Source organism: Telmatherina bonti, assembly GCF_933228915.1.
Source record: "Telmatherina bonti genome assembly, chromosome: 23".
NCBI classification, from domain to species: Eukaryota; Metazoa; Chordata; class Actinopteri; order Atheriniformes; family Telmatherinidae; genus Telmatherina; species Telmatherina bonti.
Genome location: NC_136632.1, coordinates 6,648,882 through 6,664,300, shown reverse-complemented (window position 1 = coordinate 6,664,300; position 15,419 = coordinate 6,648,882).

Here is a 15,419-nt window from a genome sequence, read left to right as displayed (position 1 = left end):
GTTTTCAAAATCTTAAGTCTTTCATTGAACTTTGATTTTTTTTTTTAAATATTTTTTTTAAATGCAGTGAACGTTTTGTTTTGTTTTTCTTAGAATAAAACTAGATTTTACAGATAATCGGCAGGCTTGTGTGCAGCAAGGAGCTGGAAAGCTTGCAGTTTGATCAGCTTGAGATCGCATCCTTACGTTTTGCAGATGATGTGATGCTGCTGGCTTCTTCAGGAGACCTCCAGCGAACAATGGGGCAGTTTGCAGCTACATGTGAAGAAGCCAGGATGAGCGTTAGCGCCTCTCAGTCTGGCACCTTGGTTTTCAGATGGAAAGGAGTTAAAGTGTGGACTTGCTTTGTGACAACACTCAGTGGATGGGTTTAAGTATCTAGAATTTCTTTACAAATGAGGGTAGAACAAAGGAGAAGTAGAACAACGCAGCCTCTCAAATCATGCAGGTATTGTACGGGTATGTATTTGTATTTAACTCCACATTTTACCTTAAAGAAGCCTTTTTTTTATCAGAACTAACTGAAGCAGGCTGCTCATTGCACCATCTGCTAATAAACAAGCTAATATTGTTCTCTAATCTGATCTTCTGCTAGTGCCATTCTTGTTTTCAGGTAACTTTATCAAAGAAAACAGATGATAATTCTTTTAATTACGTTCAGCTAGTGTGCAGAGCTGATGAAGATGTTTCAGTGTTTCGTTAGAGTTACTCATAAAGATGTGATTTAGTATTGAAACCTGAAATGTATCTTTCTTAAGCATCAGACAGGGAATGTAGATGAGAAATGGACTGAGATACAATTTGGGGGTTTTTTTCAGGCTGACCCTTCAGAGCACAGAAATACTATCTGAAAGTTATTCACACGAAAGACAGCGTCAGAGCAAGCAAGTGAGAATACAGTGTTTAATAAAGCGACTTCGAGCACTTCGAGCTTCATCCAATCTCACATAAACTATGATGCATGTGAGACGTGGCACAAAGGGATGGGAAGATTAAATGAAAAGTGAGAAATACGTAAACGCCTGCATATAGCTGCTTGAACATGTTGGATGGAGCCATCGTTTTTGCATAACTTGCTGGTAGAAAACGCACAAAATACCATTAAGCTTTAGGGAAGTTGGTTTCTATTTTTATGATTCTCATTTCCCTTTTCTTTTTCATATTTTAAAAATGCAAATTAAAAACTGTAATGGAGATCTGGTTTGTGTGGCAGAAGCAACTTTACTCTAAATTAAAGTTGTTGTCTTTTTTCTCTTATAATATTCCTTCAGCTTCACCAGATCAATACAATCCAGGGTTTCAGTCTTCACAATCTGACTCAATTTGAAGCGGCTCTATGATGCTAATTCTAGTTTTCTGAGCTTTCTACAGTGTTATACTGTTGAATACTCATCAGACATATAAGCGATGCCATTTTTTATCACTTAAACGCTTTCAGTTTTCCAGCACTTGCTACGTTCGGTTACCATGGTGACAGAAACAATTGGTTTTAGGGAATTTTTTTCTACTTCGAAATTTTAGTGACGACCCGGGTAAAATCTTCTCTAGATTGTGCATGTTAATGAGAAGAAAACCACGCCCACCTTCACTGCTCGGTATAACTACTCCTAGCAGCTGACCAATCAGACGCAGCCTGCAGGACAGAGGGCGGAGCTTTCTCTGTTGGCGTGTTTCTGGCAGAGGCTGATCTGAGAGGATCGATACAACTTGAATGAAGGGGTTTGTGAAAAATGATTGATTATTTCTTGCCCTTCTGGACTTGCATATTAAAATAAATTAGACTGAAATATTTATAATAGAGACACTTTAAATAGATAGATTCTCCATAAGTATATAAATATAGAAAACTTTGATTCGGAATTTGAGAATTATGCTAAATCTACTAAATTTGCTATGCATGTGTGTATCTTCCAGCCAAAAGTCCTTGGAGTGAAAGGACACTGCTGGAAGGGAAGCCTGGATTAAGTCACAAGCGACAAGTGACACAGATTGGCTGTTAGACGGGTGAGGTCACATCCTCTCCTGCGCACAGTGAAATAACTAAGAAGAACCACTAAGATATTTGGATGAGATGATATTTACATATGTCCTGTCTCTTTGTGCAACAGACTAAAAGCATGAAGCATGCAGGTGAAATACTGTCCACACTCATGATAAACCAGCAATGCGTGTGTCTGCAAAAGAGAGTTGTTCTTCATGTGAGCTCACAGCTAGATTTCTGTTATGTAATTCTGCCAAGGGGGCCCCGCTTGTTCTGTTCCAAGAGTCGACTCTGAAGTTCCCCCAGCTTTCCTGCTCATTTGCCTCACAGCCCACAGATGTCTGAGTGGTGCAGAAGATCGAGGGGAGGACTGGGCCCAGGCCAAGAGGCAGCGGTTGCCTGTCACAAGTGAACAAGTGTGTGTGGTCAAAGATTAGTGAAGGAAGGACACAAACAAAAAAAAAAAAAAAGCCATCAGAGGAGCTCCTGTGGCAGCTGTGGTTCTCTGAGTGCGAAGGATGCTCGACAGCTGGAGCGATCTCATTGGTTGTTGCGGACGTGTGGGTGTGTCCTGGCGGTGGCCAGCTTCCTCTCTGTCATTTTAAATGAGAAGAGTGACAATTCATCAGAGACAGGATGTCCAATAGGAAGGCAGATCCCAGGGGTAGATAGAGGGCCTTGCAGCTGGCCATTCAATGACCTTGAATCAAACAAAAGTTAAGTCTGTCTTTCTTTCTCCCTTCTGCTCTCAAACTCGGTGGGCCCACCGAAAAAATGAGGCATTAATCAGCAGCAGACTGAGCAGTTTCCAGTAAGTCATTTTGTGTAAGTTTATTTTAAGCCTATGGGCCTCACAGTTCCACAAATAACACTGCTTTCTTCGTCCATTCACTTCCCTCCGACTCTGCAACATTTCCACTCCTACACGCTTACATTTCCCTCCTGAGAAAGAGGAGGAAATGGAGGGGGGGCTGGTAATGTGGAGGAAAGCTCTTTGAAAATGACTCTAGTGAAGCGATATGCTCCTCATAAATGGGGAGTGAGGAGGGATTCAGTGGCAGACTGCTGTGGTCTAGACTGTCTGAGGGCTGCCTGGTGTTTTCCTGTGTGTGATGCATGCTAACTCTGGGCCCCTGCGACTTTGACAGTAGCATAAAGAAGCCTCTGTAAGGCTGACTCAGCTCCGGTTTTAATTCACCTCATTTGTCTCATTGCTTTGTGAAATTCAGCGAGGCTACTCAGAGGACGCCTATTTCCTCAAAACATCCCTTGCATCTAAACAAAGGTTGAAAATCAACCTGTTGCCAACCGTGACAGATGAAACATAGTGACCCAAACAGGCCCTGAGCTGCAGGCGCTGCAGGTTCATCAATACACACTGATACATACTGGCATTTTAATAGATTTAGGAGGGAGTGGAAAATGTTGTTTCAATGAGGTAACGCCTCTTGCAGTGATTCTGTCTTACAATTGAAACCATTCTAACAGTCTTGGCTGACTACGGCTGCAAAACAGACATATTTATGCAATTGTGGAGCACAAAGGAAAGAGTTTGTCTAATGCAGGAAGCAAAGCTTGTATAGAATGACATGATTTCAAAAAGACCACTTCATTTCGACCACAGAGCAATTCTTTGGCCCATCTCAAGCCGGCTCTCAGCTCACCACCGCTGCAGCAATGCAAACACAACAAACACTTCGTGGCGATGGCGAAATACAACATTTCCTCTGGCATATTGTGTAATTTGACATTCCATAGAGTCCAAGAATAAAAGAAATAAGACAAACAAGAGCATACCAGGCCTATCTGCCAGGAAATGCCAGGATATGAATTAGCATGGTGATGTTCTGGTCAGGGGTGGATGACAGCATCATTCTTCTGGTGTCCCCTGACATCTAGCAGGGCTTTGATCCTGCAGTGGCTGGGAGGTCCAGCGGCGGTCCGGTGGCGCAGAGGAGCCAACCTGCTTGACGGCACCCAACCCATTGGCATGGGTTTGCATCCACGAGGGCGTTCCTCTGATCATGCCAACATGTACATACTTGAGTTGATTACTGAAACCATTTCATGTCCAAGTTATGAAACACAATTCGGTGACTTTGTTCCCATGAAACAAAGTGGTTTAACATCCGTAGAAGTGAGTCTGTATCTGTTCGGTGCATCGCAGCAGCAGATGGACCAAGATTATCTGAACTGTGGTGCATTGCTGGACTTTGTGGCTGAGACACCAAATTATTAATGAAATTACAGATTGAGGACCGTTGTTGATAATTGTTGATGTCAGCCTGTTTACATGCACACCAAAACTCTAAATATCATCTGATTATCATCTGCAGTTGTTGATCTGTCTTTCCTGTCCTCTCTACCCCACACAGCAGAGGCAGATGGCTGCCTTCCCTGAGCCGGGTTCTGCCGGAGCTTTTCTTCCTGTTAAAGGGGAGTTTTTTCCTTCCCACTGTCGCCGCGTGCAGCTCAGGATGGGGGATTGGATCCAAGTCATGACTCGATGCAATCAGTTGGTTTCTATTATAGGCTATGTATGAGTTGGTTTGAAATGATGTGTATGTAAAGTGCCCTGTGACAACATTGTTGTGAAGTGGTGCTATACAAATAAAGCGGAATTAAATTGAATTGAATAATCTGATTGAGAAAATCAATTTAGATCCCTCAATTCCCTTCCACTCTAACATCTGTGCATGTAGACCTGGATGCTACTTTTTCTTTTTACATCTGTGCATGTGCAAAATATTTAGAAACAGAACCAATGAGATACCAAAACAAAAGACTTCATGACGTTTCTTCTTCTGTTGCTTCCAGAGAAAAATCATTTCTCATGATCAAATGTGACGCATGTAAATGTACATTATGATCAGAAAAACTTATTCTGATCCATGCAGACTGATCAGGATTGTTACCCGTTTCAAGGCAAGGCGAGTTTGTTTCTACAGTACTTTTCATGTATCCTGTTGGATTTAACAGGAAATCGTTTCCTTTTTGACTGCGTACATATAAACATGGCTGCTGTGTCCTACACACATCGGGCTTTTGTCTTCTTAAGGAAACGTTGAAATCTCAATACAGGGTCAAACGGTTCTGCAGCCGTGCATCGTCATCTTCAGCTCTGGTTGGCAGTAACAGAAACATGTCACCTGGCTGGACATGCTAATTTTCTCCCAGTAAGCTGTTGTAAAGGCAGAGAAACAAGCCCACTCTTTCAGGCATTTTTTTATTATTATTGTTTATCAAGGCCTTGATCAGAGCTCCATAATGCTGCTAAAATAAATACAACCCTATCTTATCAGTCAGAATGAAGATGTGCTGCAGCAGGATTAAACGTATTTGTCAGAAGTTAAACTCTTAATGGTGGTCCGCCACAGCCTGCAGGATAACTGAAAGTCCTCTCTTCCTTTTTTAATCACAGGAAAGATTGTGCATATTGAGATTAAGTGTCAAAGGGAAAATAGTCTATTTAGCCCTTTCACAGAAACTTTATATCCTCAGTTTTTAGTATTAGAAATATTATTGCCGTATCGTTTGACCCCGAGAGAACGTTGTTTCTGTTCCCACCATCTAACAGGAACTAGAACTCAGTAAGTTTATGAAAAGGGTTGTAGTGAGCTTTAGAGGTGCTTTAAAGAAGATTATGTTACCCTCATATGGAGTTTGGCTGGACATTCTCCCTTGGTTCCACTTTTTGTGCAAAACCAAGCATTATTGCAATCAACACTTTAAAATTTCTTTTCAAAAGGAGAAGGAAAAAGCACTTCCTCAAATATGTTTAAAAAGAAAATCCACCTTAATTTGCCGTTGTAAAGCTGTGTAGTAACCATTTTCTCACATCCCATTGGGTGCAGCCTCGTTCACCTCAGAGAGCTCAGAATCCAGTTGAACAGGCTGAACGTTCATTTAAACACAGAAAGAGAGCAATAAGTGCTTTCACCTCAGACAAAACCAACCGAAAACAAACACTAGAGATTAGACTTAATCAAATAACAAGCTTACAGAACCAGATACCAGGGCTTTGTTACCAAAGAGTACCCCTTCCACTATGAGCGGCGGATCAGACTGATCATGATACAACATGCTATAACCAGGCAAAATCATTTCACACCATTGAAAACGGGACATTTGATCCAACTAAACATTCCCACAAGGCCTCCCTTGTTTAGCAGCCGATCAGACCAGTTAATAATAGCCCAGAAGAAAATCTCTTTCTGAAGAGAAACTCTAGTTCTTCCCACTGAAAGTCTGGGAGGAACAGAGCTGATCCTAGTGGTTGTTCATATGTCAGCCGACTGACCGCTCTGGGAAAGGAGGAGGTTCCCAGTGCTGCTGCAGCCTGAAGCTGCGATGCTCTTCTTGATCCTGGGCCACTGCTTCCCAGGACCGAGGCCTCGTCCCTGGGGAGCACCGCGGAGGTCGTATCACTGCAACCTCGGCGCTGAGCACATCTCATTGTAGTGACATACAAACTACATTCAGACTAAAAATATGCAGGAGAACATAAGTCAGTAATGCATTTGACACCTGAACAAGTAACCGCATGTCTGCTGAACGGATCTGTCAAAAAAAACAAAAAAAACCTGACATTTATGATCCCTAGATGATGTACGTTATTGACTTTGGTGATCCTCTGACTTTTTCTCACCACTCTGAACGTATAGACTTTTTTCCACAGCTGATGTTTCTTTGCATGTCTTAGCATATAAAGTATGCCGGTGTGGCTGATGACCTTAAAGATATTATTTAGATTAGATTGTTCCTGGATAATAAGCTCCAGTTTCACACACACTAAGGCTTGTACCTGTTTTTGTCCACAAAATTAGGATGTCTGTTCCCGGACTTTATGTAATCATTGATAACAGGAAGCACTGAGGCATACGTTGAGCCAGAGCTCAAGATCTTGGTCGGGACTGTCAGTGAGGAAATGAAAGAACGGGGAGACCATCTTTACGGTTCGCTCATGAAGACATAAATAGTCCCAGGAAGACACAAAACGTCCAGACTGAAGAAAAACTGATGACTGGACAAAGAACAGAGTGATCTTGACAACATGCACCCAGCCAGAGAGACACACACAAAATGCAGCTCTGGATTCATGTTCTTGACCTGCTTTTTTAACAAAAAAAAAACAAAAAAAAAGAAAAAGTAAACATTTTTGAGGAATGTGTGAAATGTGCAGTGTGGGAGGAGAACTCTGACACATGTGGCTGTGGCTGTACTCGACATGAAAAGCTGCCAGCGCTTTCAAGGTGCGGCTCTTCTCTCCACCCTTTGCAGGGTTGTCAAACTGATGTGTGTTCTCAGATGTGACGGGAACTGTGCATGTCTGCGTTCCGCTTCTTCCCTTCACTTTGTAACTCATATAAATAAAGAGCCAACACACTTCCTGTATCTCAACTTAGCTTTTGAATAACACCATAAACCCGTTAAGAGCCAAATGCTGCACATTGCAATGAAGACATGTGAGGTTGAGGGTTAGAAATCAGCTTGAGTAGCTATATGTGAGAGAAAGAATGGCGTATGGGGGCCTACAGGCAGAAAATGAAAGTAAAGAGACAGCAGCTGAGGGTCAAGGCAGCCGTCTGCTGCGGTTCAACAGAGGAACAACAAAAGTATCAATGGCCAACAACAGCTGGGCCGACTTCCTCCAGAAAGCAGCGTTTGATGGATGGGCAACATGATACAGTCTCCTCCGTCGCGCAGCACACAGCAGCCTACGTGACATTTGATATTTCACATGTCCAGTCAGGGTTAATCGTCTTGACATGACACTCAGAAGTGTCCAAATCTAAAATGCATAGGAGACATCACGTGCTGGTTTCCAGATAAGAAACACAAATATATGACTTTCAGCTGGTTAGGGGGAGCATGCACAAGAAGGGGAAAGTGATAACACATTCCCTTATGCTATAATCATTTCCTCCCTCCGGCGTGGTTTCTGCCTTGACAGCGAGCTCAGCAGCTGAGAGGATGTGCTGCAAAATGTGCATCAGCAGCAGCGAAAACGAAAAATAAGCTACAGGGGGGTGTTCCTCCAGTAGGTCGCGGATTGAACCAGCGTTTTCAGGGAGTTTCAGGGGATTTTAAAGCAGCCACCTGTTGATTTAAAATTAGCTCTCAGATGTCCTCAGATGTTCTGTGACAGGAAGTGAAACAGCAAAGTCATTATCATCAGAGTAAATGGTTTCACACCAACAAACCGGAGCTGCAGCATGAGACTCTTCCTTCCACAGCTAAAAGGCTTAAAACGTCACAGTTCATATTGTGTTACCGTGGTAACGCTTCAGCTGTATCTGGGTTTTTTTTTTAATATTGTTAACCTTGGTCACCAGTTTATACACATCTAGCTCTACTTTGTGCAGTAAATAACAGAGTTTAGATGAAACCAGTGCAGTTTAAACCACACATCCACTTTTTTTAAGGCTTCAAACAGACAGCTGAAATTATTTGTTGTTATATATTTAATTTTTTTCCATGCAGACTGTTTCTACAAAATGTAAATGTTATTTATGGCTTTTTGAACGTCATCTTTTCCTTTTTTGGGGAACCAGAAGTAACAAGTGGGTGGAGCAAGAGAGTGATGCTTGAAATCTGATTGGACAAATATGTTTCTTTGAGGTCTGATTTATTATCTAGTGATAAATGGGGTTTAGGAACATACATATACACTCCAAGCAAAGCAACTGAATCTACAGAAACTACAATGACTTGGTCCAAACCTGAACTTTAAAAAAATAAACTTAAAAGTATTTTGTGAATAATTGTTTTCCCTGTTTTTGTCTCCTACTGATGTATGCCGTTCCTGTCATGATAAAGTTTGTGGAAGTGTTAAAGTTTCTGGTAAGTTTTGATATATTTTATTAGTTATTAGATGGTAGCTATAAAAAAAAGGGGGGGAGAATGTCATGTCGTATGCTTGACAGCTCGCATGAAAACGGTCCAGTTTCTCAGTGTTTAAAGGTCTAGTTGTTTCTGCTTTGTCCATCTGTCTGTTTAGTTACATAACTAGAAAATTATGGACATATTTTCATAAACTTTTCTGGAAATCTCAGACCTGGAAAAAAGAAGAAGTGAGTAGATTTTGAGGATTATCCAAATCACCAAACTGATGCAGGAATTTTTTTAAAGTATTCTTCACTATGAGGGAGACAGAGATCATTTTGTCACAATTATGAAGGTGATGTCTGTCAAACTGACCACTGGGGTTAATCCTTAAAGGACGCTGGAAAAGCCTTGGAGAGTACGTTAATGTAAGTTGTCTTGTGAATCTGCAAGGCTCTCCATCTGTCAGATGCCTGTTGAGCTGACTGTGTTGCTCCATGAACCTGTACTTACACTTTAATGTAGAAACGTCTACTGGAACTTCCCCATTAACTCCAGCTTTCTGTGTTATTATCTAGTGATCCAGTTTTACTGGTTTTGCTAGCACATCTGATAAAACACTACAGGTATATCTATCTATCTATCTATCTATCTATATATACACACATATATATATATATATATATATATATATATATATATATATATATATATATATATATATATATATGTATGTATATATATATATATATATATATATATATATATATATATATATATATATGTATATATATATATATATATATATATATATATATATATATACATATATATGGAGAGAGAGAGAGAAATTTATTTTTGAAGCATGGTTAAAAAGCAAAGTCTGACTTTATTTGTTAAAGTCAGACTTTGTTATTTGTTAAATTTGGTAAATTTCATAGAATTTTTTTTATCTATTATTAGATTTCAATTATTTCTGTCACAATCAGCCTTGCTTCCTCCAACACTGCTGCTTGCCACACCCCTAATCAGTTCACTGCTCTCACCTGCCTCTGCCACCTGTTCACAATCCCCATCAGTTCAGCCTGCGCATATATGCAGCCTCCACCATTCACTCACTGCCAGATTGTCATTGCTCTCATGCCTGACCTTCCAGCACTCCGACCACAATTGCCTGCCCGTTACCGACCTGATCCGTCCCCGACTTCCGCTTCCTGCCTTGCCCTTGGAGCCTGCTCCCCAGTGGTTACTGGGTTTCTGTCCTGGAGAATAAATAAAGACTGTTAACCTGCCCAGATCTCTTGTGCTGCTTTTGGGTCCTTTCTCCGATCATTTCAATTTCTGTGACTATTGTGAGTTTTTCCTGTCATTGACCGAAGTGTATCGACAATTTTGATCCGGTCTGTATGTATACACACACACACATAAATATATATATATATATATATATATATATATATATATAAAGCTGAAGCTATATTTGTGTTTTGTAAGCTATTCAGAAAACCTGATGTTAGCTAATTGGCTGAGACACTAAGGACTTTGTTACTTATGGATTTGTTCTGCCATCATCCCACTACATTGCAGATCGCGCCTGTTCCACCACATCTACAGGTTTTCTCCATATCGGGCTTGTGGCCACTGGGACATTCAGAGGCAGGACTGGTCAACAGAACATAAAGTTTCCAAGCACAGCGGAAGAACAAGCTGCAGTCATAACTGGATGCATTTGTGGAAGTGAAAGCTTTTCTATTATAACCTAATAAGTCACAATAAGTTTCCATTTTTCCCTGAATGAATCATTGCAGCTGCTGTTGCTGCTCTGCTCAGTTCTGGGCTCAAAGCTTCGTGTTTTGTCCCAAGTGGTGGAAAAACAATGAGATGCTTTAAAGAAGCATCACCTTAAAGTAGCACTATGTAACTTCCTGACCTTACAAATATGTGTTTCTGACTCTTTATGATGGCACACTGACATTGATTATGTACATTCCTTGAGCCATTGTAGCCCAGCAGCATCCTGAGGCGGAGAATTTGCACCTCACTCCTTTTGTTTGTGGGAAGCTGCAGCAAGTTAAAGTTTTTCTTTATGGCACCGCGTCACATGTTAGAAACCAGCCATTAGCATGCTGGCCATTTAGAATTTGCACCATCACTGATTCAGCAGTTTTTCTTGCTGGATGAGGCTCAGATTGATACTGAATCCGATGTCGTTATAAAAGCGCTTCAGTGAGAAAATCCACCATAATTCAGTCATGCATCTTTACGCCTTTAAAACTCCACTCGAGCCCTGTCTCTTTTATTATCAGCAATTTCTAAATTACAATAGCGTGTAACTCTGTGGGGTAAATTGCGATGGTTAACTTAGCTTTTAGGTGTCTAAGCTGCAAAATGTTGTGTTTATTCAGAGACTCTATTTGGTAAATCTGCTACGATCCATAATAACACTGTTATTTACCACCTTTTTATAGTTAAAAGAAGAAAAGCCAATCCTCACTATTACGTTGCTCAGAGACCTCTATGCTGACCTGGAAATGATGATGAACATGTTACTTCCTGCCAAACTTTTGACCAGTTGATGATCATGTCCAAGTCAGTCTTTTTCTGAACCACTTGCCCAATTCAAGGTCGCAGGAAAGATGGAGTTCATCCCAGCAGTCACTGGGCGAGAGGCAGAGTACACCTGGACAGGTCGCCGGTCGCAGGGTTAACACAGAGAGACAAGCAACCCGGAGCTCACACACACTCCTCTATAATAACCAATTAACCTAGAACCTGGAGTACCCAGAGAGAACCCGCGCATACCCGTTAAGAACATGCAATCCTCACGCCAGCCAAGACTTGAACCAGCAACCGTCTTCATGTGAGGCTACAATGAAGAGCAACCGAATGTGAAAAGGTGAGAAGTTCTGTCTGTCTGAAAGGAACCAAAATATCGATCCTCTATGGCTGAAATAGATGTTTTTAATGAACAGTGCAAAACCCAAAAACGAGTTGAGTTGGCGTTGGTCACGATAGAAACTAAACATTCATCCATCATCCTAACTGTTTAGTCCAATGAAGGGTCGCGGGGAAGCTGGAGCCTATCCCAGCAGGCTTTGGGCGGAAGGCAGGGTACACCCTGGACAGCTCACCAGTCCATCACAGGGCCACACAGAGACAAACAACCACTCACACTCACACTTACTCCTAGGGGCAATTTAGCTAATCAACCTAACATGCATGTCTTTGGACGGTGGGAGGAAGCCGGAGTACCCAGAGAGAACCCACGTTTACACGGGGAGAACATGCAAACTCCACACAGAAAGGCCACTGACCAAACCTCGCCCCAGCCAAGGATCAAACCACCGACCTTCTTGCTGTGAAGCTAAACAGTCGCATTAATACTTTTAAACAGCAAAAAAAAAAAAAAAAACAGCTGCTGGAGGAAAATGTATAAATATGGAAAGAGTTTCTGTTTTGTGTTTGTTTCAATGCCAATATTTTTTCTACTGAGAGCCAAAACTTGAGAGAATGATGTGCAGATGAGAAAAGACTTGGTCACTGTTGATCTGTGTTATTTCTACAAAGTTCTATCAGTCATAAATCCTTTTGTTCTCTCATGCTTGGTCTTAATTTCGTTGTGCCGACTGGTTCAATGACAACAAAGTGATATATTTATTTTCTATCATTTTAGCTTCATAATCTTACAATTGAGTTGATTAAAACATCATGTATGGATGTTGACTGGGATTAGAAGGGCTGACCTTTTATATTTTTAGACCAAAAAAAACCCCAAAATAACATGTGGACCAATGCGTTTAGAAAACAGGATAAAACAGAACCAACAAGCTGAGTCCTTCACACAGCTCAAGACCTTTCACTTCACCAGCTCACCAGTCTGCATTTTACCTCCCAGTTAACAAGATGTTCTGCAGAAGCTGACCTGCCAAACGCTCAGGTTGTGTTTTTTTCATGGAGGTAACAACTGGCTTGTTGCAGTGCAGCGCTTCACATGTCAGTGCAGAACCTGATAAAGCACCGAGAATGAAAGCATGCAGACTCATTCCAGTGAGAGCAAAGCGGCTTGTCTGGCAGTTTTTGCTCAGTCAGTTGTTTTCAACCCGCAGATGCTAAGTTGCATCTCAGCTCTGACAGGAACTCCGATGTTCACACCACCTACAAACTCGCTGTTTGACAATGTGTGACCTTTCACAACCGACACCTTCTTCTTCTTCTTCTTGCTGATGTGGGTAAACAACAATGCTCAAACAGACGGACAGGCACGTGCCAACATGCAGAGCCCTGCACCCTCTTTTGACAAAGCAAGCGCATGTTTTCCCACACTGGCTACAGACAGACAAAATGTTGTGATTGTAACTGAAATTTCAGCGTCCTCTGTTTATATGTACAACCGCAACGTTGCAGGAAACAGGGTGGCATGACTGAACAGCCTCTGTAATAGATTATGATTGATCGTTATGAGAGCGGGAGTATGTTCAGACGATACGCTGCGTGTGAGACTGGCCATTAAGTAGAAGCAGATCTCATTCACATCATGTCACCACATCAAACACTTGATTAAATGGTAAGGAGGTTCGATTGTTTCTCTTTAATACTGTCATGCTGATTTTCATCGACAAGACATCCATTTGAACCTGCAGAGATTTCAGCTTCTTTCCAGATGTTTCATCCTCTGGCCATCATGCACATGTGCTGGGAATTTCAGGACAATGCCTGGTGGAGCTTTACATCATTTTAGCAGCAGTTTTGCATCTCCATTGCGAATCATGTGAACTTCTTCAGGGCTGAGAAACTGTGCAGGGATTTCAGCATTACAAACAGTCATTGGCTGTGGCTCCTCTGCAGCCCAGAGGTGTAGCTGCTCAGCTTCACTGTAATGGAACATTGTGTGGGCCGAGAGCTCACTGAAGTAGGCTCTCACAGACCTTCCACATGAAAATGCTTTTGCAATGTCATATATAGAGAATAGGCGCAGTTATCCAGACGACTTGAACAGTGGATTGTGGAGCAGATCAAACACAGCTGGCCTGCGGCAGATTATATCAGATTTCATTTTGAGTTGAGGCCCTTCATTCATTTCTGACATTTACAGTTGGATTGGTGTGCCCCTCTTTGAGGCCTCTTGGCTCGCAGCCTTCGCTGAGGCCCCATCAGCCATTCTGGAAAAACCCAGTGCATCTGACTTGCATTGCCTGGCTCCACTTGTGTGTTCTGTTTGGCCCGTGCCGCTGGAGGAGGAGAGTGGGCCAATTACCAGCCGCCGCTCTGAGACCAATATGATGTCATCCTTAGGCTACGCCATAACAGGCTGCAGATGAGAGAGGCCGGGTCTCAGCAGCCTTATTCGCTTAACAAAAAGCAGGAGAGCTGTAAAAAAAAATAATGATACTAAATATCTATGAACATTTCTCTTCATCTGAACCCTGTTGTCTCTGCTAAAGTGGTCTCTAATGCATCACAGCCTGCAAGGAGTCCATCATGCCAGAGATGACAAAGATAAAAGTTCACTGTTTATGTCATGTGCCGGCACCTTGTTTGAATAAGACTGATAACAGCTCGTGAGAAAACAGTGGGAACGTCACTATGTTGTTTTTTTTTATATGCCTTTGCAGCTCACAGATGTGAAGCGGAAGCCGGCAGAGCCTTTCATATCAGTGTGCCCCTCCCACAAGACAAATCACCTGAGATACAGTTTGTCCTTCGGATTGCCGCAACACTCCTTTGCTCCTTGAACTGCATCCTCACACATCAAAGGAAAGAGCGGAGCAAAGTTAGAGGTGCAGAGAAACCACTCAAATGCACAAAGATGCAGGCACATGTACTCATTCACACACAGTTGCAAAACTCTGGAGACTACTTAAGTGCTATCCCATAAGGCTTTGCATTTCCTGGGAAGTCTTGAAGCCACATCAGAGAATAGGAAGGGGCCTGTGGGCTGCAACAGATCTCTCATTTCCACGCATACTCCGTCTCCAACGCCCCACAACCACATTCTACATATAGACTGAAGATGATATATAGCCTGAGCTGATGGCAGGCTGCAGCTTGCAGCATAAACAAGTGGCAGCTTTGATTGTTTAGGTTGTGATTTAATCTCCATATGAAAATAAAATCCAGTTAAACAAATACTTTGAAGAAAGAGGTTTATTGAGAGCAGTCAGCAGTTGTTCATGTGCTGATTTCAGTATTGTTTTAAGATTGATTTAAAAGAAATGAGGAAAACAAAGAAAGCTTTAAGGCTAAGCAAGATTTATCAATGACGGTATTCATACTAAGAGGAAGTCTTCCTGTCTAACGTTGCTGAGATCAAGTCTGGTTTGACTTCCAACGTATCACGTTTCAGTGCTCTGGGAACCTTTTGCATAATTCTTCAAGGTGCAGAGTTTAAAACAAACCAAAAAATGCAAAACGCAAAAACCAAATAAACAAGTTTTGGTCACACTTTCCCTTTTAAATCTGATGAGGAAATGTGTCCAAATGTTTGACTGGTTGTTTTACAGAGTACTCTAACAGAATTCAGTAAAAACAGAAAGTATAAGTAAAACAGAGATGTAACAACTGCAAACATTTCTCTTCCAGTTTCAGGCCTCCTGGCTGCACTGTAAAAACAAAT